General features: G+C 41.5%; 1 long non-coding RNA gene across 7 annotated transcripts in view; it reads left to right on the plus strand.

Annotated features, from left to right (window-relative positions):
• The window catches only part of LOC139354516 (uncharacterized), a 269,094-nt gene that overhangs the window by 15,098 nt on the left and 230,893 nt on the right, over window positions 1–23,103 (plus strand). For 6 of the 7 annotated variants that reach the window (XR_011605480.1, XR_011605479.1, XR_011605476.1 and 3 more), the window contains one exon: window positions 866–1,274. This is a non-coding gene — a long non-coding RNA (uncharacterized lncRNA). Of the gene's footprint in view, window positions 1–865; window positions 1,275–2,436; window positions 2,454–23,103 lie in introns of those variants that run through there. The other variant, XR_011605478.1, reaches the window with a different exon arrangement.

The raw sequence follows: 23,103 nt of genomic DNA on the forward strand, positions 1-23,103 counted from the left end.
GATCGGAAAATTGGTGGGAAAATAATGTGAAATTATAAATTCGGTGTTTTTTAACATATAACGCCCTAAGCTTGGAAATAACATTTTTTAATTCGTTTTGAATTTCGAATTTAATTTTATCAAAATCTGACGAGTATATCATATAGCTGCCATAGGACCGATCGGATAATTGGTGGGAAAATAATGTGAAACAATTGATAGCTTCGGTGTTTTTTAACATATAACCTCCTAAGCTTAGAAATAATATTTTTTAATTAGTTTTGAATTTTTTGTTCAATTTTATCAAAATCTGACGAGTATATCATATAGCTGCCATAGGACCGATCGGATAATTGGTGGGAAAATAATGTGAAACAAGTTATAGCTTCGGTGTTTTTTAACATATAACCGCCTAAGCTTGGAAATAATATTTTTTAATTAGTTTTGAATTTTTTGTTCAATTTTATCAAAATCTGACGAGTATATCATATAGCTGCCATAGGACCGATCGGATAATTGGTGGGAAAATAATGTGAAACAAGTTATAGCTTCGGTGTTTTTTAACATATAACCTCCTACGCTTGGAAAAAACATTTTTTAATTCGTTCTGAAACTCAAATTTATTTTTATCAAAATCGAACGACTATATCATATAGCTGCCATAGGACCTATCGGAAAATTGGTGGAAAAATAATGTGATAATGTTTTAACATACAACCTCCTATGCTTGGAAATAACATTTTTTAACTAGTTCTGAATTTCGATTTTAATTTTATTAAATTCGGACGACTATATCATATAGCTGCCATAGGAACGATCGGAAAGTTGGTGGGAAAACAATATGAAACAAATTATAGCTTCGGTGTTTTTTCTCATATTATTTTAGACGAAGCCGATCCCAATATGCTGAAAATTCGTCACAAATAAGGACCCGTAACCTGGAGAGCGATCGAGGAAAATAGAGGACCCGAGCGCGCACGGGATGCTCCACGGATTCCGTGGAGCCACGACGAGAGCAGTCGCAAAACACTGCTTATCATGTTACCTGGAGGAAAATAGAGGACCCGAGCGTTCACGGGTCGCAGCAGCTCATAGGATCACAAGGAACAACCCTATCACTAGGACACAGGACCAAAGGACCAACACAGTGTACTATCGGAACACAAGACTTCAGCGAAAACTTCGGGGACAACAAATTCAGGAAACGGCTGACGAGCGAACAATATCTTCGTAACATTAAGGACGGACCAATAAATTTTTTTACGTGATGTGGAGGAACGTGGTTTCCATCTAAGGTAAGTGGTTTGAACATACATACTATTTCTTCGAAATACCCCAACTTTAGTGTAGACAATGCCTTTTATTTAAGTATAAAGTTTCCGAGTCCGTCCGGCAAATATCAATTTTGCAGCACATGTCGTCAAGGGCTTTCCATCCCTTTTTCTCTCTATTGGCTTCAACTTTCCAGAGATATCTGAATGCCTAAAAAACTTGACATGTCTTGAGGAGCGCCTTATTTCTCCTCGAATTCTCTTCATGCTCATTTTATCCCTTGGATAGGCAATGCGGAATAATAGGCGCTGTACTCAATTTTCCAATTTCAGTACCTGATACTTTAAGCGTACTCCCGCGCACCTTTGATTCGACCCATGTAGTTCAGGTTCATTTAAGAAGAAAAATAGAATATTCCCATAATTTCATGACGGAAACTATTCGACCCGCTCGGGTTATTCAAGCTGTGCGATACTTGGTTAACAATGAGCTCTACAGAAAGCATAACATTTCCTTTGACGGTGATTGACTCAATCAAATGGTAGCCGAGGAAGAGATACCTTTCATCGCAGATGAATCTGACCGAGAAGTTGTAGAAGAGCTTCTCATATCAATCAAATGACGAGCAAGAAAGTGATTTAAGTCCCGGAGCTCATGAAACCCTATTAGAAAACGATGATATTGGACTTCAGCGTATTGCTATGGCCCCCGGTGAATGCCGCGTTTCAACAAATTTAACCCTTGAAGACGACTCAGAAGAACTTTCCTTCCCAACTTTTTCTTGCCGCGAAATATTTAAGGGAAATTCGACCAATGCAAATAAAGCAAATTCGCTTTTACGACCGTCGTTGCGCAGTAGTGCCCAAAGTCCTTTATATGTATAAATTTTATGAAATGCAACGAATTCAAAGTTCTATTTCCATTTCCCTACGAAAAAAATCAGGTGCAGTAACTGCTGAAAATGTGAGGGATAATTCATTTGTTAAAAGTCTTGTACAATATGACGATGGATTTCACATTCTAAGAGGCCTCCGTTCAGCTCAGCCCACTGGGAGGCAGAAAAAAAGAAAGTTATAGCCATGACTAGACAATTTGGGTTGCTTACATTCTTCATAACCCTCTCCGCTGCTGAATCTTAATGGAGCGAACTCTTAGTTATTCTATCTCTTTTATTGGATAGCACAGACATTACTGAGGAAGAGGCAGCAGCTCTTTCTAGCGTCGAAAAAGCTAGATTAATCCGATCTGACCCAGTTACGTGCTCCCGGTACTTCGACTACAGGTTCCGACAATTAATTAAATTATTTAAAAGCTCCGAGATAGTTGGTGAGTTAAGACTCGTCCATTATTGTCCATGTATTGGTTTTCTGATGCCCCAAAGCTAGAAGGGCCCGATAACGCCGAGGAGGTCACCCGCTTTATTGATCGTTTCATTACTACCATTAATACCAATATCAGCGCCATAAGCACAGCGCTTCATGTTTAAGGGAGCTGCGAGGCCAAAAATTCTGTCGTTTTAATATGCCATACCCACCAATGCCTGAAACTCTGGTTTTGTATCCATTTGAAGAAAACGAACCCAACGTTGAAGAATATTAAGACATATTTAAAAAATTTAATGAGCTCCTAAAGTCTGTTTCCGAAGAAGAAGCGGCCATGTTTAATAATTTTGAATATTTTCTCATCAATCTTGAAATTTCATATGAGAGGTACAAGTTCGCCATTTGGTCTAGCTTAAAAAAGCAACAATTATTTCTTCGTCGCCAGTTTTCTGATAGGTTGCTGAATGCTTTTAATATAAATATTTTAGGCTTGCATAGAGCAAACATGGATATTCAATTTATTCTAGATGCTTACGCCTGTTGTAGTTATATAATTAACTACGTAAATAAATCCAACCGTGGCGTTTCGCAACTGCTTCGAGAAGCAATTACAGAAATAAGCCACGGAAGTGTTTCCGTCAAAACAAAATTGCAGCATTTAGGGAACAAGTTTATTAACGCTACAGAAATATCTGCCAAAGAAGCAGCATACAACATTTTAGGTTAACTCTTGTCTGAGGCAAGTGAAGGGAATGTTTTTATTAACACTTGCCATCCAGATAAAAAGTCCGGATAGTCCGATCTAATAGAGAATTAAAACAGCTTCCGGTCAACCGGAAAACATCAGAAATTCGGAATGCGTTCGAAAAACGAGAGTTCTCTACTCCCATATTTATAAAAGTCTCTTAAGCATTTTATTGAGTTTGGTTAGAAGGCAAGTTTGGTTAGAAGACAATGCTCCCCTACAACACCCACATGCTTTTAGAGTCTTACCTCTACGACAGAAACTTAGATCAAAGACTTAGTAAAATTTTTAGAAGTCAAGATGTATGATGAAGTTTTAGGGGCCAGTCTATAATAGTGTTTGGAGATCTGTAGCAACTTAGCCCAGTTTGAGATCGTTCGATATTCGCAGAAAATGCATCTAATCCCCATAACATTCTGGCAGGACCTAACCCTTGGAATAACTTTAAGTTTTTCGAGCTAACGGAAATAATGCGGCAACGTGACGACCACGCTTTTGCTTTGGCCTTGAGTAATAGCATTTTATAGAGTTTGGCTAGAAGGTCTAGTGTACTAGATCAAGACAATGCTCCCCTACAACACCCACAAGCTTTTAGAGTCTTACCTATACGACAGAAAATTGGCTGTGAGGTGCAACACTGCTATAACTGACGATTTCACTATTGGAGCTGGAGTTTATGTCCTCTACACAGCAGGCATCCCGACAAGCACTAACAATAAGACGCAAGCAACTGCGCACCTAACTCTTCATCTGGTCGATGTCGAAAAATGGCTATCAGATCGGCGAACTAAAGTGAACGAACCAAAATGCAAGCACGTTACGTTTACCCTGAACAGGCAAAGCTGCCCGCCGCTCACGTTAAACAACACTCTATTCCCGCAAGCAAACGAAATGGCGTATCTAGGAGTACACCTCTACAGATGACTCACATGGCGCCGGCACAGCTAAAGCTAAAAGCCAGCAGCCTTCATTGGCTTATCAACGCTCGGTCTCCCCTTAGCCTTGAATGTAAAGTCCTGCTATATAACTCGGTACTAAAACCTATATGGATGTAAGGCACCCAGTTATGTGGGAATGCCAGCAAAAGCAATATTGACATAATCCAGCAAGCTCAGTCGAAGATCCTGAGAACAATCACCGGGGCACCCTGGTACGTTCGCAACGAAAACATATATCGTGACTTAAACATTCTACCAGTCAATGAAAAGATCGCAGAACAGGCGGAAAAGTACTTTACCAAGCTATCTGTGCACTCTAACCACCTAGCGAGAGGTCTAACAAGGTTGAGCAACGAATAACGTCTCCGTCGCAATGTCTTACCCACCCAGCGACCGACTTGAGGGACGCGCAACCAGAATGCAGTCTTAGTAAACTGTTAGTAAAATTTTAATGTTAAGAGTGGTAAACTTATTGTTAGTCTCAAAATGAAGAGAACGTTCAAAAAATAAAAGCAATGATAACCAAAAAAAGAAATCCAATTCAGGTACGGAGAATGGAAAATATTTCCTTAATTGAGATATGTCGGCTATTTGCGAGATGTTTCACGGTCGTGATTTCAACCCCTATTATGGGACGTATTAAAGCTTATAAGCATACTTCTTAGCATTGTAAGAGGAGCATTATAGAGAAAATAAATTACTGTCTCGAACCCTGACCACGGCGGGCTATGCCGTCTCCCGAAACAGGATCGTTTCAGTGGCGCCCGAACAAATTAAAGACAATAAAACAATAACCTCTAGTAGAAACACGGAAGATCGTTTACACTCTTCCTCAACGCAACGCCATGGGAGGCAAGTTAACTCGAGGCTGGATAAGCAACACCAATAAAGCCCAGCTGGAAGCCTATCTACTAGAGTTCGAGGTCAAGCCAGGAATACTGTGCGAGGACATGCGGAGGTAAATGCAAAGAAGCCCGTCACCAACACACGAACCCACAAGGACTGAAAGGGATAAAGTGGCCACAATGATTCGAAGTTGGAGGGAAGAATACGACGGCCCCGGCGATCCAGCAGAGTTCATAAGCAGAACGGAGGAGTTAGCAGAGCCTTACGGGATAGCGGGAGCCATGGTAATCCTACTCAGAGGCTGTGCCATGGACTGGAACGAAGAATATGACGAACCAATCGACTTTGATGCAGATGAAGAAAATAACGTTGCTGCACAATGTTACCAAATGCTGGATGGGACCCTTAGTGTAAAAATATGCTCCAATTTTTAGGTAGGTTCGCTTCAGTTTAAGCTCTTCTTCATCAGATTATTTTAGAGAGCACGTAATGCTCAACTCAAACGACAATGAAAGCACATTTAGAAATAATTTTGAAATTATTAAACGCAATAAAGAGCAGTATGATGTGTTTGACGACATGGAGTTAGACAGACTTCTTCAAGATCTGCAAAATGTGGATAGAGAAGAAACGGTCCCCTTCCCGAAGGTCCAGCCTCTCAACACCTTGATGAGGAGTTCAGGACTTTGGCAGTACTCGACGTCGGACAAAACGTAAATGTACTCTAAGATGAAAAAGATTCAAATAATCCAGAAGATGGCGAACTTCCTCTTAAAAGACTTTCTCCGATGGTATCTGACGATAACCTTTGCTCGCTTACCCGGTCTTTCAACTTTAAGCAACTCCAGTATTACGCCTACCTAATGCACAATGTTGCAGCCAAAAAATTTTATGAATATGTTGGTGGAGGGGCCGGAGTGGGAAAAAGCAGATTGATTTCTACAATATTTCAGTCTATAACTTGGCGATCAAATAAACTTCCTGGGGCAACAGATTCCGCAAAGTTTTTACTTTGTGCTCCTACTGGAAAAGCAGCTTTTGGGATTAGGGAACTAACGCTTCATTCAGTTTTCCCCCTTCCTGTTAATCAAACATCTGGTCCTTTAAGACCCTTAAGCAATGACACTTTAAATACAATGCATTGCTTTGCATATCCAATTAATTATTATAGATGAGATCTCGATGGTCGGATAAAAAATGCTTGGATACTTAGATCAAAGACTTAGTCAAATTTTAGGAGTCAAGATGTAAGTTTTAGGGGCAAGTCTATAATAGTCTTTGGAGATCTGTAGCAGCTTAGCAAAGTTGGAGATCGTTCGATATTCGCAGAAAATGCATCTAATCCCTATAATATTCTGGCAGGAGCTAACCCTTCGAATAACTTTAAGTTTTTCGAGCTAACGGAAATAACGCGGCAACGTGACTACCACGCCTTTGCTTTGGCTTTGAATAATATGTCTGAAGCCAACATGACAGATGCATTTATTGAGCTTTCAGGACAATAGTTCTTCCAGTTACCGATGTTCCTGACGACGCAATTCACTTATTCTGTTCTAATGCTGACGTAAAGCATTACAACTCCGTAAAGCTTGCCCAAACTAGAACTGAAGAATTTCTGTTAAATCAGCTAATATGTCTGAAAGAAGTCCAGAATCAACTTTTAGGCATGCCCAAAACATGAAGACCTTTGAAACTCAGGGTCTACCATATATTTTACACCTGAAGACAATTGCAAAATATATGGTGACCGTCAATATTGACAGAAATGATGGACTTGTAAATGGGGCAACTGGTCAATTAATGCGAATTGACAACTGTATGGTTAACGGCTCATTATTAGTTACTGGACTGTGGATTAAGTTTACAGATGCCACTGTCGGTACTAAAGCTAGCTCAAAAGTTCGAGGATATGATCAGTGATCATTGATTATAGATCACCCAGACTGGACTCCAATTTATAAAACAGCTCGAGTATTCCAATGCGGAAATTCGGGACATTCTTTTATTGATCAAAATCAATTTCCAATTGTTCCTGCTGAGGCTATTACCATCCATAAGAGCCAAGAAGCAGCCTACAGCAAAGTCGCAGGGCATCTTAAAAGAGGCATTAAGTGAGCTTCATTGTACGAAGCTTGCAGCAGAGCAACTAGCGCATCTGGTCTTTTCCCTTTAGGAGACTTTGTCCCTCCAACTAGATTTGGAGCTACAAATGTCCAAGTAGAACTTGCACGTTTAAGAGGGGAAAAGGCTTTGATTACGCAATATGAATTTTTGGTCAATGAAAATGAGGATATCTCTTAATACAACATCGTTGAATCTCTTCGCGCTCATCGCGAAGATGCTGTCAACGACAACATTATTTGTTCTCCCAACTTTTTATGTTTTGTTGAAACCTGGACTCTTCCACAAGAAGAGTACACTTTAAGGGATTTCGACATTATAAAAAAAATAGATAGCAATAGTTCGAATTGTATTGGGAAGAACGGAATACTGATTTATGCTAAACAAAACATTTCGCAAAATGTATTATTTCTGTTTGAGACAAAGAAGTCCACAAACACAAGGGCGACGTATCAATCGATTGCATTTAAATATTATATATTTATAATTGTTTATCGGAGTTCCGGATTTCCTATTGCAAGATTTCGAAATGAAATTAAAGCTGACGTGGAAAAAGTGTGTAGAATGGATAATACTAAAGTAGTAATATTAGGAGATCTTAATGATTGCAGGTCCACAGAGACTGATATTCTGGAGAAACATTTGAATGCCTATAGCCTCTTTTCAATGAATGATTCTCCCACAACAAAACCAATAACACAAATGGATTGGATATTTTCTGATTCTCAAATTCCACAAGCTCTTGCCATTACTTATGAGACACCATATAGCCACCACGATGGAATTTTTATACCCTTGCAGAGGGTGTATTGATTTCAGTTTGCAACGCAGTGAAGGAGACGTTTCCGACCCCGTCTGTCCGTCCGTTTCTACGCAAACTAGTCTTTCAGTTATAAAGCTGTCGGGCTAAAACCTTCCCAAAAGCCCTATTTCTTTTGCAGGTATATAGTCGTTTATAGTCGGAACCAGCCGGATCGGACAACTATATCTTATAGCTCCCACAGGAATAATCGGAAAAAAAAATTTTAAAAATTATATTTTTGGTGTTTTTTTACATTTAACCTCCTAAGCTTGGAAATAACATTTCTAAATTAGTTCTGAATTTCGAATTTAATTTATATCATATAGCTGCCATAGGAGCGATCGGAAAATTGGTGGGAAAATTATATGAAACAAATTATAGCTTCGGTGTTTTTTAACATAAAACCTCCTACGCCTGGAAATAACATTTTTTAATTAGTTCTAAGTTTCGGTCAAAGAGCTAGTGGGATGGCTCGGAGGGCGCCGAGCTGAAGGCTACCGAACGGGTCGCAGGTTGCGGATAGCGAGCGCCCTGGTTCTCCAGGGTAGCTACGAATAAGCGTGGAAGTTGGACACGGCCCGGCTACCGCCAAGCCCCCAACACAAAGCGCAAATTAGTAGCCCCGGACAGTCAGCTTGTATCTGCGCCGTAGCAGTACCGACGTCGCGCTTGTGCTGCCGCCTCCGACAAATAGCTCACACATACCCTTCCCACACTCTTTGAACCTACCTCTTCCCTACCCACACAACTCATCTCACCCCGGACTGGACTAATAATCAAATAACTCAGTCTCAAACGGTGAGCTCAGGCAAGTGGCGACCGCCTGTTCTAAGACAGCCTTACCCGGGTACAGCGGATCTCTGCCCGGGTGGACCTGTCCCTTCTCCGCAGCTCGTGGGATTTAACATGGAGAATTTAACAAATAAAAACAAAAAAGACTGTACCAAACAAGAGCCCGACACTATCAAAAAGTCGGAAGTCGTAACCAACAACGATAAGAAGAGCAAGATCACGGCTCCGACTACCCCAGTCCACGTGACGTCTACCCCTGCCAAGGCCAGCGAACAACGCAGCCGGCTAAGCCCAACTCGCCATAGCGACAAGCCCACGCCTCCCACCAGCGTAGGTGTGGCTAACCAGCTACTCCAACCTTAGGGGAGCGCAAAAGCCGGTCTCGTGGTGAGTACCAGGGCAAAGGAGTTTAAGAGGATACCACCTAACCAGGCAGGACCTCTTGAACGAAAGAAAGCTTTTAGGATCCTAAAACGGCTGGCCACCAATCCGATACGTGAGGATCAGACGTCAAAATTGGATTACCTGAAAATCCAAGAGGACATAGCCTGGGCAAAGGCGGTAGTCCCAGACTTCCACATCGCAATGACTACCAGCAACAGCAACAAGCGAGAGAGGTCGATGGAGACAGCTCAACCAGCAAGCAAGAAGGCTAAAGTAACCAACCGCGGCACATGGTCGAGATCCTTTGCGGAAGTGGTAAAGGATCGGAAGATCATTGGTGTCATCGACCAGAGCGATGCAGGCGGTAGGATCCCTGCAGGCCTGCTTGGAACCCCTCGCAGCCCAACAATACCGGCTGAACTACGGGTTCGATAAGGTGCAGCTACGAATCTACGACACGGATAAGTTAGCGGCAGACAACCTGGCTACCTGTGCGTTGTACGAACCCCCGAGCGACGACGAATTAGAACATGAAGAGGCCACCCTCACCGGCTACGTGTCAACCGACTCGAAGCTGACAGAGAGCCTGAAGCAGCTGTGCACCCAGGACACAACCCGACCAGGGCGCTCTGTTCTCCAGGACATAGCGGAGGAAGCGGAGGGTAACCAGCCCGACCTCAGTCCCAAAGATGGTGCAGTTTCTGCATATTAACATGCACCACATCAAGGCAGCATCCGCTGCCCTCCTCACCCGCCTGACAACAGGCAACATAGACGTAGTCCCCATTCAAGAGCCATGGATTCTTGGTAACAACATCTGTGGCTTATCAACCCCCCTATACAAGCTATTTTACACCAAGGATAGGGGTAAAACCAGAACCTGCATTCTTACAAAGACACACTTTAATACATTTCTTATTCCACAGTTTAGCGAAGGCGACCTCACCACGGTCAGACTGGAGCTAAACGAACACACTCATCACACCGTAGCATCATTCCATCTGGGTCACGACCACGAAGGGCCACTACCGAACACCACTACACAACAATTCATACGCACTTACTCATCTAAGGAACTCATCCTGGGTGGGGACGCTAACTCACACCACACACAATGGGAAAGTACAAACACCAACGAAAGGGGTGAGTTACTCTACGACTATCTCCTTTAATCAAATCTATTCATCTGCAACAAGGGTAATGACCCAACTTTCATCAATAGAAATAGGAGGAAAGTACTAGACATTACACTAATATCTGATCCCCTACTTAGCCAGCTAGAAGCGTGGAAGGTGGGGATCGAACACTCATTCTCAGACCACCGATACATAGAATTTACAATAAGTCTAGACTGTCCTCCCGCCGAGAACATCACTAATCTAAGATTAACCAACTTGGGATATTACAAAAATCTCCTCAACAGGAACCTACACGCTCCACCGACACACATACGCAACCGTCAAGAATTAGATAACCTAGTTAACACTTTTACTGATATCTGCGGTGAAGCCTTAAAAAGGGCTTGCCCAAGCAGAACAGTCAAAACAAAGCACAAACCCCCTTGGTGGAACGCAACCCTGGCGAACCTTAAAATAGAGTGTAGAACTTACTTCAATAGAGCTAAATACAACAATAGCGAACCCTCCTGGAATTAATACCATACAAAACTAAGCCAATACAAAAAGGAAATTAGAATATCAAAACGAAGAGCTTGGGCTAACTTCTGCAGTAGCATAGAATCTACTGCGGAGGCAACCAGAGTCAGAAGAATTCTAGCAAAAGCTCCAGCAACCATGGGCTATCTAAAAACCAATGCTGACAGCTGGACGGAAAACAGTCAGGAAACCCTTGAACTACGGTTAGACACCCACTTCCCTAACAACACCCATGTAGTGGAGGACCTCCACATAGAGGAGAACTTAGACGACCAGAGTATTGACAACATTTCAAACCCTGGCCGCATTCAGTGGGCTGTCAACTCTTTTAAGCCCTTCAAATCACCAAGGCCAGATGGGTTCTTCTCGGCCCAGCTACAACGGACACTAAATATGTCCCTTCCCTGGCAGACAGCCATCTTCCACGGCTGCCTTGCTCCATATTCCAACAAGGTGGCTGGACGTTTAGGTAATTTTTATACCGAAAGCCGGAAAGCCCTCCCACACCAACCCAAAGAACTTCCGCCCGATTAGTCATTCTTCCTTCTTGTTGAAGACCCTGGAAAGGCTAATTGACACCCATATCAGACTAACCATCGACCATAGCCTACTCTCTGACGCACAGCATGCGTACCGTAAGGGTAGATCAACAGATACTGCCCTCCACTCTCTAGTGTACAGTATAGAGAGAGGTTTCCGCAATATGGAATACTCTCTTGCAGCGTTTCTAGACATAGAAGGCGCCTTTAACAACGTCACCTTAACGGCGATTACTGGTGCTCTCACTGAACTGGGCATTGAGCGGCCCATAGTGGGACTCATACACACCATGCTAACCAGCAGAGTAGTGTACTCCACTATGGGATCGGCCCACTCGACCAGGAATGTCAGCAGAGGAACCCCACAAGGGGGCGTACTCTCACCTCTTCTATGGGTTTTAGAGGTCAACAAACTGCTTTCACTTCTAGAAGAGGCGGGCACAAAAGTGGTAGCCTACGCGGATGTCGTGGTTATCCTACTGCAGGGCAAATTCCCGCAAACCCTTTGCAATCTAATGAAGACAGACTTATCCACCCTCCCCCGGTGGACGAACTAGTTCTCTTTACAAGAAAGTATAAGGTACCAATTCTAGTTCCGCCAAAACTACACCAAACGCGCCTAACCTTAAGCAACCAAGCAAAATACCTAGGTGTCATCCCTGACAAAAAGCTCCACTGGACAGATAACATCCTAGATCGCATACGCAAAGCGGCCATAGCCCTCTTCGCTTGTAAAAAAGACATAGGGAGGAAGTGGGGTTTCTCCCCCATGATAGTTCACTGGCTATACACTGCAATAGTCAGGCCCATTCTCCTCTAAGGAAACATCGTTTGGTGGCCTTCTCTAGATAAGAACTGCAACCTCCGGATCCTTCACAAGATCCAAAGAAGCGCAGAGCTCTGCATCAGTGGGGCGCTTCGCACTACCGCCACTGAGGCACTAAACACAATTCTCGATCTCCAACCCCTGGACCTACTTGCCAAAAGCTGGGCATCTGCAACAGCGCTAAGGCTCCGCGAAGCAGCGGCATGGACAACAGGCTCCACGGGTCACTCCAATATCCTATCAAAACATTCACCCCTACCACGTAATACAGACTACGTCCCACCCATAGTCAACTTCGAAAGAAGATACAAGATCTATATACCCACCCGTTTAGACTGGGACAACCTCCCACATCAATTCGTAAACGCCGTCAACATATACACAGACGGATCCAAGCTTAACTCCTAAACAGGTGGGGGAGTCTTTTCCCCCGAACTAGACATAAAAGCCTCATTCCGACCAGACCACTGTAGTGTTTTCCAAGCGGAAGTCATGGCAATTCAGGAAGCCATTACCATCCTGAACACGTCTCTACATCAAGACATAGATATCTTCATCTTCTCGGATAGTCAAGCAGCCCTCAGGGCCCTCGACTCCTACACAACGAACGCAAATCTCCTAACGAGATGGCCACTCATCTGAGAATCAACCTCATCTGGGTGCCTGGACACCGCAATATTGAGGGCAACTGCATAGCAGACGAGCTAGCAAGACAGGGGACAACCGCCGATATCCTTAGTGATAAGGACACGGTAGGTATGCCCATGGCTACCTGCAAGCTCCATCTCAGGCAGAGATTGTATACACTTTCCAACAACCTTTGGAACTCAATCTCAACATGCCACAATTCTAGACTCACATGGTCAAACTACAACTCGAAAAGAACAAAAACTCTCCTACAATGTAGCAGGGAGGACATCTCTACTCTCCTAAATGCCCTCACGGGCCAATGTCTTATAGGGACTCATGCGCTAAGGCTAAGACTAAGTAACCACGACTTCTGCCGCAGCTGTAAACAGATAGAGGAAAAGAAGAGAAGAGCATCGAACACCTCCTATGCTTCTGCCCAGCGCATAACCTAAAGCGCTTTCAAACCCTAGGTAGCTACACACTTCCGAACCTTGCGGCCATTCAGGACGTAAGCATCCAAAAACTATTATGTTTCCTAAGAAGAACAGAATACTTCGCGAAAGCAGATAGCCCATGAGCTAGGGAAACGGATCTTTCAGAGATCATGTGGTATCACAAGGGGAACATTGTGGCCTAAGTGAGGGGATTAATATTAATCTCCAACCACTCCTACCTAACCTAACCTAAGTTTCGAATTTAATTTTATCAAAATCGGACGACTATATCATATACCTGCCATAGGAACGATCGGAAAACTGGTGGGAAAATTATATGAAACAAATTATAGCTTCGGTGTTTCTTGACATTTTATCTTATACTATTGGGAATATCATTTTTTGTACTTTTAAATTTAATAATTATTACTGCAAGGGTATAGAAACTTCGGCTTGCCGAAGCTAACTTCCTTTCTTGTTTTAAGTAAAGCTTGTAGTAGGTAATATAATTAAATATATAAATTGTAAAAATTGTAAAAGGTTAGAAAAAATAATTCATTTTATATAGCATATTGTATTTATGTAATTTTATGGTATTATTAATTTGTTTATTTCTGTCTATCTACGTGGTTTTCAAAATTGTATATATATATATAATTAAATCTCTGCACCATAAGTGTTCAGTCCCACGGTACTTGGTTCGTATACACAGCTGGTAGCCCTGCCAACTGAAGACGAAGGTCAGGACATCTGGCAACTCTACAGAGCTTGGGGGAAGAAGGAGAGAACTACGAGCTTCAGCGACGGGAACAACATCGGCTGCTTTTACTTTCGGTCCATTGCTACCCATTTTCATTTGTAAAGTTAATTAATGATCAAGAGTGAAGTGTACGCATTATAAGCTAATGAATAAAGACTAAGCTGTTATCTTTGAACTTCAGTCGTACCTACCCCCAAGAGCCCCTCGTACTATGACAGCCGTACATAGCATTTTCGGCACGGCGTCACAACTTAACATGGTGGCCCATGAGGAGACTCTTGCTTGAAGTTGAAAAATCTCAGTTGGATCTTTCATTTGTTAGTTATAACGCCTAACACCAATCACGCCATCTAACACAAATTGCGATCGTCTCCGTTTGTGCCCCCAACACGTGCTCTCACACCGACAGAGCACAGTCATCAATACCAACACACCCGGACGGCTGACAGCGCTTCTACACACACACACACAAGAAGGCCCGTTATCATTTCGCAACCAGAAAAATCTCCTACTCAAAACGGATTCGGAAAACAGTACAGCCTGCGCTCTAGCTGTAGTCAACGTTATGTAAATTCAGTCGTAAGCAGAAGGGAAAGATCACGTGAGTACGGGTGCCTTTTTTGATTTATCAAGCAGAGCTAGCTAGGTTCAAAACAATTTGGTAAAAATTCTCATAAAATGTCTGACCACGAAGCTGATGATCCGACCTTAGCAGGTTTTATTACACTTCAAAAGGAGCGCCTTCAAAGTCTAACACGTCTGCAGCAGAACTATAAGAAGAATTCCGCGTCTCGAAAAACTGAAAGCTATTATATGAAGCGCCTGCAGCAAATGGAGAGTTTAAACGCAGCCTTTGAGACCACCCATCAAGTAATCATCTGCACCGAGGGATAGGCCAAATCGGACTATTACGCCAATAAGATCGCCGTCAGTTTTGAGGATCTGTACATGGAAACTTATTGCCTTGTAGCTGAAGGCCAACGAATAAAGTTCCCAGTGACGCCGTCCTCAGCCTCGGCACCAACCGCCGTGTCGACGGTTGCCGACGCACGTGTCCACATGCCACAACTGCCAGTGCCCAAGTTTAGCGGAAACTGCGTGGACTGGCCAGGATATTATGACGCCTTCACTCGGTTAATTCATCAAAATGAGCGGCTGGACAATATTCAACGGTTTCATTTCCTCAAGGAATCTCTGCCAGCTGGTCGAGATGGCGATATTCGTCAAATTCCTTTGACGGCCGCTAACTATACGGTGGCATGGGACACACTAATTCAGCGCTATAACAATCCCCGCGAGGTCTTCTCCAATCACATGAACGTGTTGTACCAGTTGCCAAGCCTAGGCAAGGAGAAGCCGATGTTATTCGATCTATGATCAGTGCAGTCAACGTCTGCGCAGCCGCCTGTAACACCCTCAACGCGTCACTGCAGGACGGGGATCACTGGCTCGCCCATTAAACGACTGCAAAATTACCGAAAGAAACGCACTCCGCCTGGGAACATCATCTCGGCAGTCAAACCCACATTCCCTCGTACAAGGATCTCGAACAGTTTCTCAAACCCCGGTTAATCACCCTGGACGCCATTGAAAATAGAAACTGTTCGGGCACCAACAAATCTGGATCATCAGTGGATCATCACACCACAAAACGTATCTCGGTTTATAACACCCACGCGCAACCAAGCCCCCCTGTGCTTCGTTGCCCACACTGCAATGGTATTCATATCCTTCGTCGATGTCCGCGATTCCTAAGGAGGTCGTGAGTAAGTCAAACCTATGCCTCAACTGCCTGAGCAAATCGCACATGCTTGCCCGGTGTTCAAGTGTAAAGAATTGCTACCACTGTGGACAACGCCAGCATTCTCTACTTCATCCGGCAGTGGCGCCAAGCATAACTCAAGCATCCCAACCTTACTCGCCGACCGTATCATCCAGTCAACCACATATCGCTCCGATTATGAATACCGACACCTCACCAGTTAGCCCCCTTGCTAATCCAAACCTCCAATGTTATTCTTCCACAGCCTCCCACGCAACGCCACAGAATATCCTATTAGCTACCGCACGGATTATTGTTTGCCACCCCCAGAGCGGCGCTCAAGCATCAATAACTGCCCTCATCGATCAGGGGTCGGAAGCTACAATAATCTCAGAGCATACCGTCCAAGCTCTCCAGCTTCCGCGATGCAGAATCCGCGCTTCGATCGCCGACGTCGGCCAAACTACTGGTCAACGATGCAACTTTACGGCAAGATGCTGCATCCGAACGTCGCTAAACCCAACGTTCAATCTAGATGTCGACTCTGCGTACGTTCTGAACTCGCTGACCTCACCTCTACCAAACCAGTCGTTCTCGCCTCAAAATTGGAAAAACATTAACGGACTCCAGCTCTCGGATCCTCTATACTATCGCTCGAAGCGCATAGATCTCATCATCGGAGCCGACCTCATGGCGAGTCTTGTCCTTCCGGGAACCCGAATCGGAAATCCAGACGAACCCATTGCACAAAATTTTCACGTAGGTTGCATGATACTCGGCAAGTTCCAGGATTCAATCCACACATATCATATTCGCTGTCATCAAACCGCCCTAGATACGGAATCGCTTTTGAAGAATTTCTGCGAAATAGAACCTGTCCCAAGCCGATCACTTCACTCCGACGAAGAGCGGTGGTGTGAATCCTTCTTTAAGGAAACGCACACGCGTCAACCAAACGGTAGTTTTATGGTAAGACGACCTTTCAAATGGCATTTCGATTCCACAATGGCCCTAGGAAAATCGCATCAAATCGCTTTAAGCAGGTTCCTACAATTAGAGCGGCGTTATCAACGGGATCCAGACAAATGGATTCGCTACAAGGAGGGAATCGAAGAATATTTTGAATTGGGGACAAATCACACCAGCAGTCTCTAGTTAGAGATCAACAGTCAGTACCTCCACAAAAACCGGTCGGGTTGAATCCTGCGTTCTTCCTCATCACGCTGTCTATAAAGAGGACAGTCTCACCACCAAACAGCGCATTGTATTCGACGCATCGGCAAAGACCTCAAACGGTCGATCTCTAAACGATGTATTGACCGTAGGACCCACTCTACAAAATGATCTCCCTGCAGTGTTGCTGAATTGGAGACAGTACAGACATGTTTTCACCGCCGACATCCAGCGCATGTACCGTTGCATCGACGTACATCCAGACGACACGCAGTACCAGCGGATTTTATGGCGGGCGGCGGATGGAAACATCAAGGAATACTGTCTGTCAACTGTAACTTTCGGGATCGCTTCTGCACCACTCACCGCCATCAGAGTCGTTCGTCAACTTGCAGAAGATGAACGCGAAAATTATCCATTGGCGGAAGAGGTCTTAAAGCACGAAATCTACGTCGACGATATTCTTTCTGGTGATCACACGATCTCAGCAGCACAAAACAAGAGCTTACAAATACAGAACGCTCTAAAATCCGCAAATATGGAATTAAGAAAATGGTCTAGCAACGACATAGCGCTCCTAGACAGCATTCCTTCATCAAACCGATGCAATCAAACTTCACGAAGCTGGGAAAGCTCTGATACAGTCAAAACCTTAGGAATGCATGGGTTATCTAACCAAGACTGTTTCACCTACAAATTGCAAGCGAGCATTCCCACGGGTTCAACCAAAAGAGAAATTCTTTCGAGCATCGCCAGACTTTTGGACCCCTTAGGATTAATCGCTCCTATTCTCATTTCAGCAAAATTAATTATAAAGGAAGTCACAATGGCACACCTACATTCCGAGAACGATCGCAAGCACCACCCAAGTAGACATTAATATCATTGAGCGGTTTTCGACTTACACCAAACTCGTTCGAGTCATAGCATACATACTGCGCTTTTGTCACAACACTCAATCGAAGAAAACCAGATCTTACAGTCAGCTGTCGCCGGAGGAACTGGACAATGCACTTCGCTGCGTCGTGAAAATAGTACAAGCCACAAACTTGTCAATAAAGTTCCCATCAGCCAGCTGTGGGGAATTGCAACTAATTGACATGGAAATGCAGGCATGTTGATAATATTCCACTCGCTGTCGCTCAACAAATTGTGCAGCTTAAATTGAGCCTGGCTTAAAATGATACGAGTCTGTAGAGTGTAGAGTGCTTGTTGTCAACGGATACTATTCTCAGGAAAATCTTTTCATATACCTACTTATTTAGATATATTTATTTTGCATTTCCTCCAGCATTCACATCCATCGCATCGCACTAATGTAAGCGCTCATCTGTGCACCAGAATCGTTCTGCTCTTTCGTCGTCGTATATATGCGAAATGTATCCAGAGTGTAGGGAAAAACTGTTACAATATATGCAAATAAAATACAAACTGTCATTCCCTCCTTTTTCGCAACAGAAGGAGCAACAGGATCGAGAGGGAAATGTCTGTCTGAAATGCCTGCCTGCCTGCCATTAGAAGCCTTTGTTGTTTGTCGTTGCTCCTTGTGTCTGTTTACTTTTGATTTGCTCGATTTATACATCTGCTATATGGTCCCTTCCTATATATGTATGTAGAAAATACATGGACACATGTGAGCTGCTTATTGGCCTGCGTTTTGCCAATGTTTGCATATTGGAACCAGGCAAGGGGCACAAGTTTTCATTTCCTTGCCATCGGATAATTTAAAAGTTACTTGTCTGCGGGCATGCAAATGTGGTTCCAAGCTTCGTTTCCATTGTCTCACTAAGAGTCTGAAGTATCTAGGGGGAGAGCAGAGGACCTAATGACTAATGAAATTGGCTCACAGCTCATCAAAGTTGATGAAATACTTTGATGAAGTATTTTTCATGCAAAACTGTGACGATTTTCTAAGAGAACAGAGAGAAATGGGAATAATAAATTCATAATAGTAAACTAAAAACACAGGCAATTATACAAATTGTTTCCAAACGTTAAGAATATGTGATGTTTTAATGATTTAAAGATTTATAAAAATTTTTATCGATTCTGTATAACTACACTCATAAAAAAACCTAGTTAATCCAATGGTTTCATGATCAATTTTAATATTCAAACTAGAATTTAATATGCACCTCTTGTTTTTAACGACGTAAAATATTTAAAGTAAATTTTGAATACCAAAATAAATAATATTTTGATTTAATTATTTATTTATATATTTTGTATTGAACATTTTGTTTTTGTATTTTGTTAACAATAATACTTAATATGAGATTTTGAATTCAAAATACAGCTTTTATTTGTACCATTTTTAGAAAATATTTATTTTTGTGTACTATAATCCTAAATATAATTTAACTACGCCTGAACTTCAAAAAGTCTAGCACGCAAATTCGCATTAGCTCACTTAAGACTATTATCGCTATTTAATGATTTAAGCATCGTGCTTGAACTAATCTTAATCAACAAACTAAGGCTACAGCTAGCTGTTGTAAACAAAACTTGACATTACATTCCCATTAATTTTGAGCTTAAGCTAGTTGGAGGTTTCTAGGCAACTGCACCACACTCATTTATAATTTTGCCTGTTGCTGTTTACCTGCCTCGTAGTAGTAGTTACAAATTTCCATCTAAGGCTCAAGGGGATTTTTCTGCTGCACCTTACCCAAATCCCCGTGCCCACTTACACTTGCATGCCTTTTTATAATTTCCCATTAATTTGCGCCGACTTTTGCACTTTTCGTGTGCACATATTTAAATGTGCAAGAAAAATACAGCACTCCTTTGCATGCAAGCAGAGCCAGAGGGAATAAAATGTATTATTACATTTGGCGTGTCATCTCTTTAAATATATGTATATGTATAATATTTCGGGCGAGTCCAAAAAGTATGCAACATTAAATGGAAAGCAATTTGCGCGTGTTTGTGCTCTCACTTGCAACTAAAACGATTTTCTTTTAACGCTTTGCTGCTCACCTTTTGACTTGGCTCAGTTGTACGTAATACTTATGCGTGCTTTTTATTTTCCGAGTGTGTGTGCTAGAGAAAAAACAAGTCAATTTTTCGCTGCACTGAACACTGAGCGACAAAAAAAATATATGTTTATGGGTGTGTGTATAATTCCACTGCCGGTGGGTGACCCAAATTTTGCGGCTGCCTACTTGACTCCAGCTGAACTACCTATTTTTTGCAGGAGGAAAAAAGCAATTTCTGATTTTTTTAATATTTTCATAAATATATAGGCTACCAGTGAAAATGCAGTGAGAAACTCACGAAACTTTTGTTCATAAAATTAAATATTTTAGTACTGTAAAACGATTAACATTCAATAAAATATTTTATATTTGGCTATCTTAAGCTTTCAATTTGAATTTAAAATACATCTTTAAGTATGCTGTCAAAGATATACCCACTTATTTATGTAGCAATAACTCTAAAAAATGTATTTCATTATTATTATAATCCTAGAAACTGTATTTCTTTTCTTAAAATTTTTGTAGATGTTCTATGTGAATGATAGCCTTTCGAGTGGTTTATGAATGTTTATTTAGGATAATTGTGATAGATAGATTTACATTGCAAACTGATTACTATATTGTTCTGCAGACGTTCTCCTCTGGTGCTTGGCTAGGACTCAAAAAATTATATGGTAACACTACCAAAAAAAAAGCTTTGACCACATTATCGAGATTTCAGTATATACTGAATTCGGCGCTGTTCACATAAATATTACTTTAAAAATAAATCAACATTTTATCCAGAAGGAAATCTTCTGCCTCCGAAGAGCATCGTAAGAAATCTCACTCCCTTTCTTGACGACGGCATCTTACGCGTTCGCGGGCGTCTCACACATTCCAACCTTTCTTTCGATCGCAAACATCCAATCATCTTACCGCAGCGTCATTTCTTTACAGAGCTGGTAATTCAGAACTCCCAACAAGCTACCCTGCATGGCGGCGCTCATCTTACTCTAGCCCACACGAGGTACAAGTTCTGGATTCCAAATGGAAGACAAGCCGTCCGAACAATCCTTCGAAAATGCATCACGTGCTTCGCGCGTTACCTAGCATCGGCAGTCAATTGATTGGCGACATTTGGAAGAACACCGACCTACTGTTGATAAGTCTGAACTCATTCTCTCCTACTTCATTTACGGTCATACCTCGGTTCTAAGCTTTAGAGCTTTCTGTGAGTGGGACTTATTGCAATTGAGTGATTCTCTAAATTTAGACTTTGGACTCCAGACTTGGGTCCCGAAATCTGAGTATCCTGATTCGTGGGAACGTGCCGATAGTCTGAACAGCGGCTCGTTCTAATTGTTTAGTCTATAAAGTTTGGTTTTTTGTTTCATGGAAATTTCCTCTGGCTTGCCATTAGTTCGGTAATTTTCCATTGGTTTGCTGACAATTAAATTTGGATTCTTACTTCTTAAAGGGTGTCTCGAGGGTGACTGCATAATGTGTGCATGTATGTGTGGGTGTGTGGACATGTACATAGGAGTATGTGGTACTATGGATATGTCACTCCCCCATCCGATGAATTTGGCCTGTCCTCAGGTCGATAATCTTGGGTATAACATTATATTTTCTTCTATGTTAATTTGATTGGGTAGATCGTTTACAATTTCTGTACTTTTTGGTGTTTCTTCCTTTGGTTTTATATATTTTACAATAAGTTTTCTTGGTATGCTCTTAAATTTATACTGCTTATAATAATGATTACAAAGGCTGTTAAAGTAATTGTTTGAAATACATTATAATATTTTGTATGTGACTCTTATCTCTTTTGTTTGAATGTAAGACAATGGTTCTAATTTTGTTACATTATTATTTATGTAAACACTCTGTGTATAATCTAACATTGAATTTGAAAGAGTGTATTCATCTAATTTTATTGAACAAATAAGGATTTTAATGAGGTTACTTCCGACTATAGAAATTTCTTTATTAATACAATTTTGATTCAGCAATGTTTTGAGGATATTCCATGTCAATAAAATATTGGGTTCAACAAAATTAAATTGGAAATTTTTGTAAGTTTTCGTATATTTGCATTCAGTGTTTTCCTGTCTAATTATTCTATTTATACAATCACTTCTATTTATACAATCACTAATTGCAATTTTTCCTGTTTCTTTATTAAATAATTTATCTTCATGTATGAAATATTTATCAAGTATATTTTCTGATAAAATATTGTTATTTTCATCGGGATAAGGAATAATTTCAAAAACGGGAGATTTGACTATCTCTGAAGGAATGTGGGAAATACTCAAAATTTCATTTGTGTCTGTTTTAAGCCAAGTTGATGATTTGATTCTCAACAATTTCTCAGGGTTCATATTTTTCAAATAATCGTGTTTTAGTAATTTTGGATTAAATAGTCCCAATCTTGGGACATTCCTAATTCGATATCTTCTACATATTCTGTAAAGTGTTGTAAGTTAAATATTAAAACGCTGACTTGCTGATCTCTTTCTCCTTTTTCTTTTAATTTGTTAGTTATTTCGACTCCGTTATTTATGACATCGATAATCATATTTAAGTCCGTATTTTGAACGCTAGTGTTATTGATTTTCTGTTCCATCTTATCTTTATCCTCTTGATCTAAGGTTCCGAGTAGATATTTGTAAACTTTTCCTACGATATTGAATAGACCTCTCTTACTACGTTTTGCTATTGTAATTCCATTGATTTCTCTTTTAAGTTTTTCTACTAAATATCTGATTTGGATAACATCATTGAATTCATCGGCTTCTTTTAAAAGATCTTGAAATGTTTGTTCGGTTTTTGTTATATTTACGCTTAAGTAATGGTATTCATAATTAGTTGGGATTTCGGTTGATCCTGTTTTAAATACAAGATATCCGTTTTGTGCCTTTATGGGATTTATTTCAATACTTTCTTCAATTCTCAGTTGAATTACAGTTGCTAATATTATAGAGAAAATTATTGTTTTCACCGAGTTGTTCCTGAGTCCGTTCATTTCCTTCTGTTTGCCTGGAATTATCATCATATTTACTTTTATTTATTTTCTTCTTCTTTTTGAACTTTGATTTATAATGAACAATCTTTCTTCCTCTATTTGTTTCTTCAAAATGTTTTTCATCTACTTTCTTCA

Source organism: Drosophila suzukii (assembly GCF_043229965.1).
Source record: "Drosophila suzukii chromosome 2 unlocalized genomic scaffold, CBGP_Dsuzu_IsoJpt1.0 scf_2c, whole genome shotgun sequence".
Taxonomy (NCBI): Eukaryota; Metazoa; Arthropoda; class Insecta; order Diptera; family Drosophilidae; genus Drosophila; species Drosophila suzukii.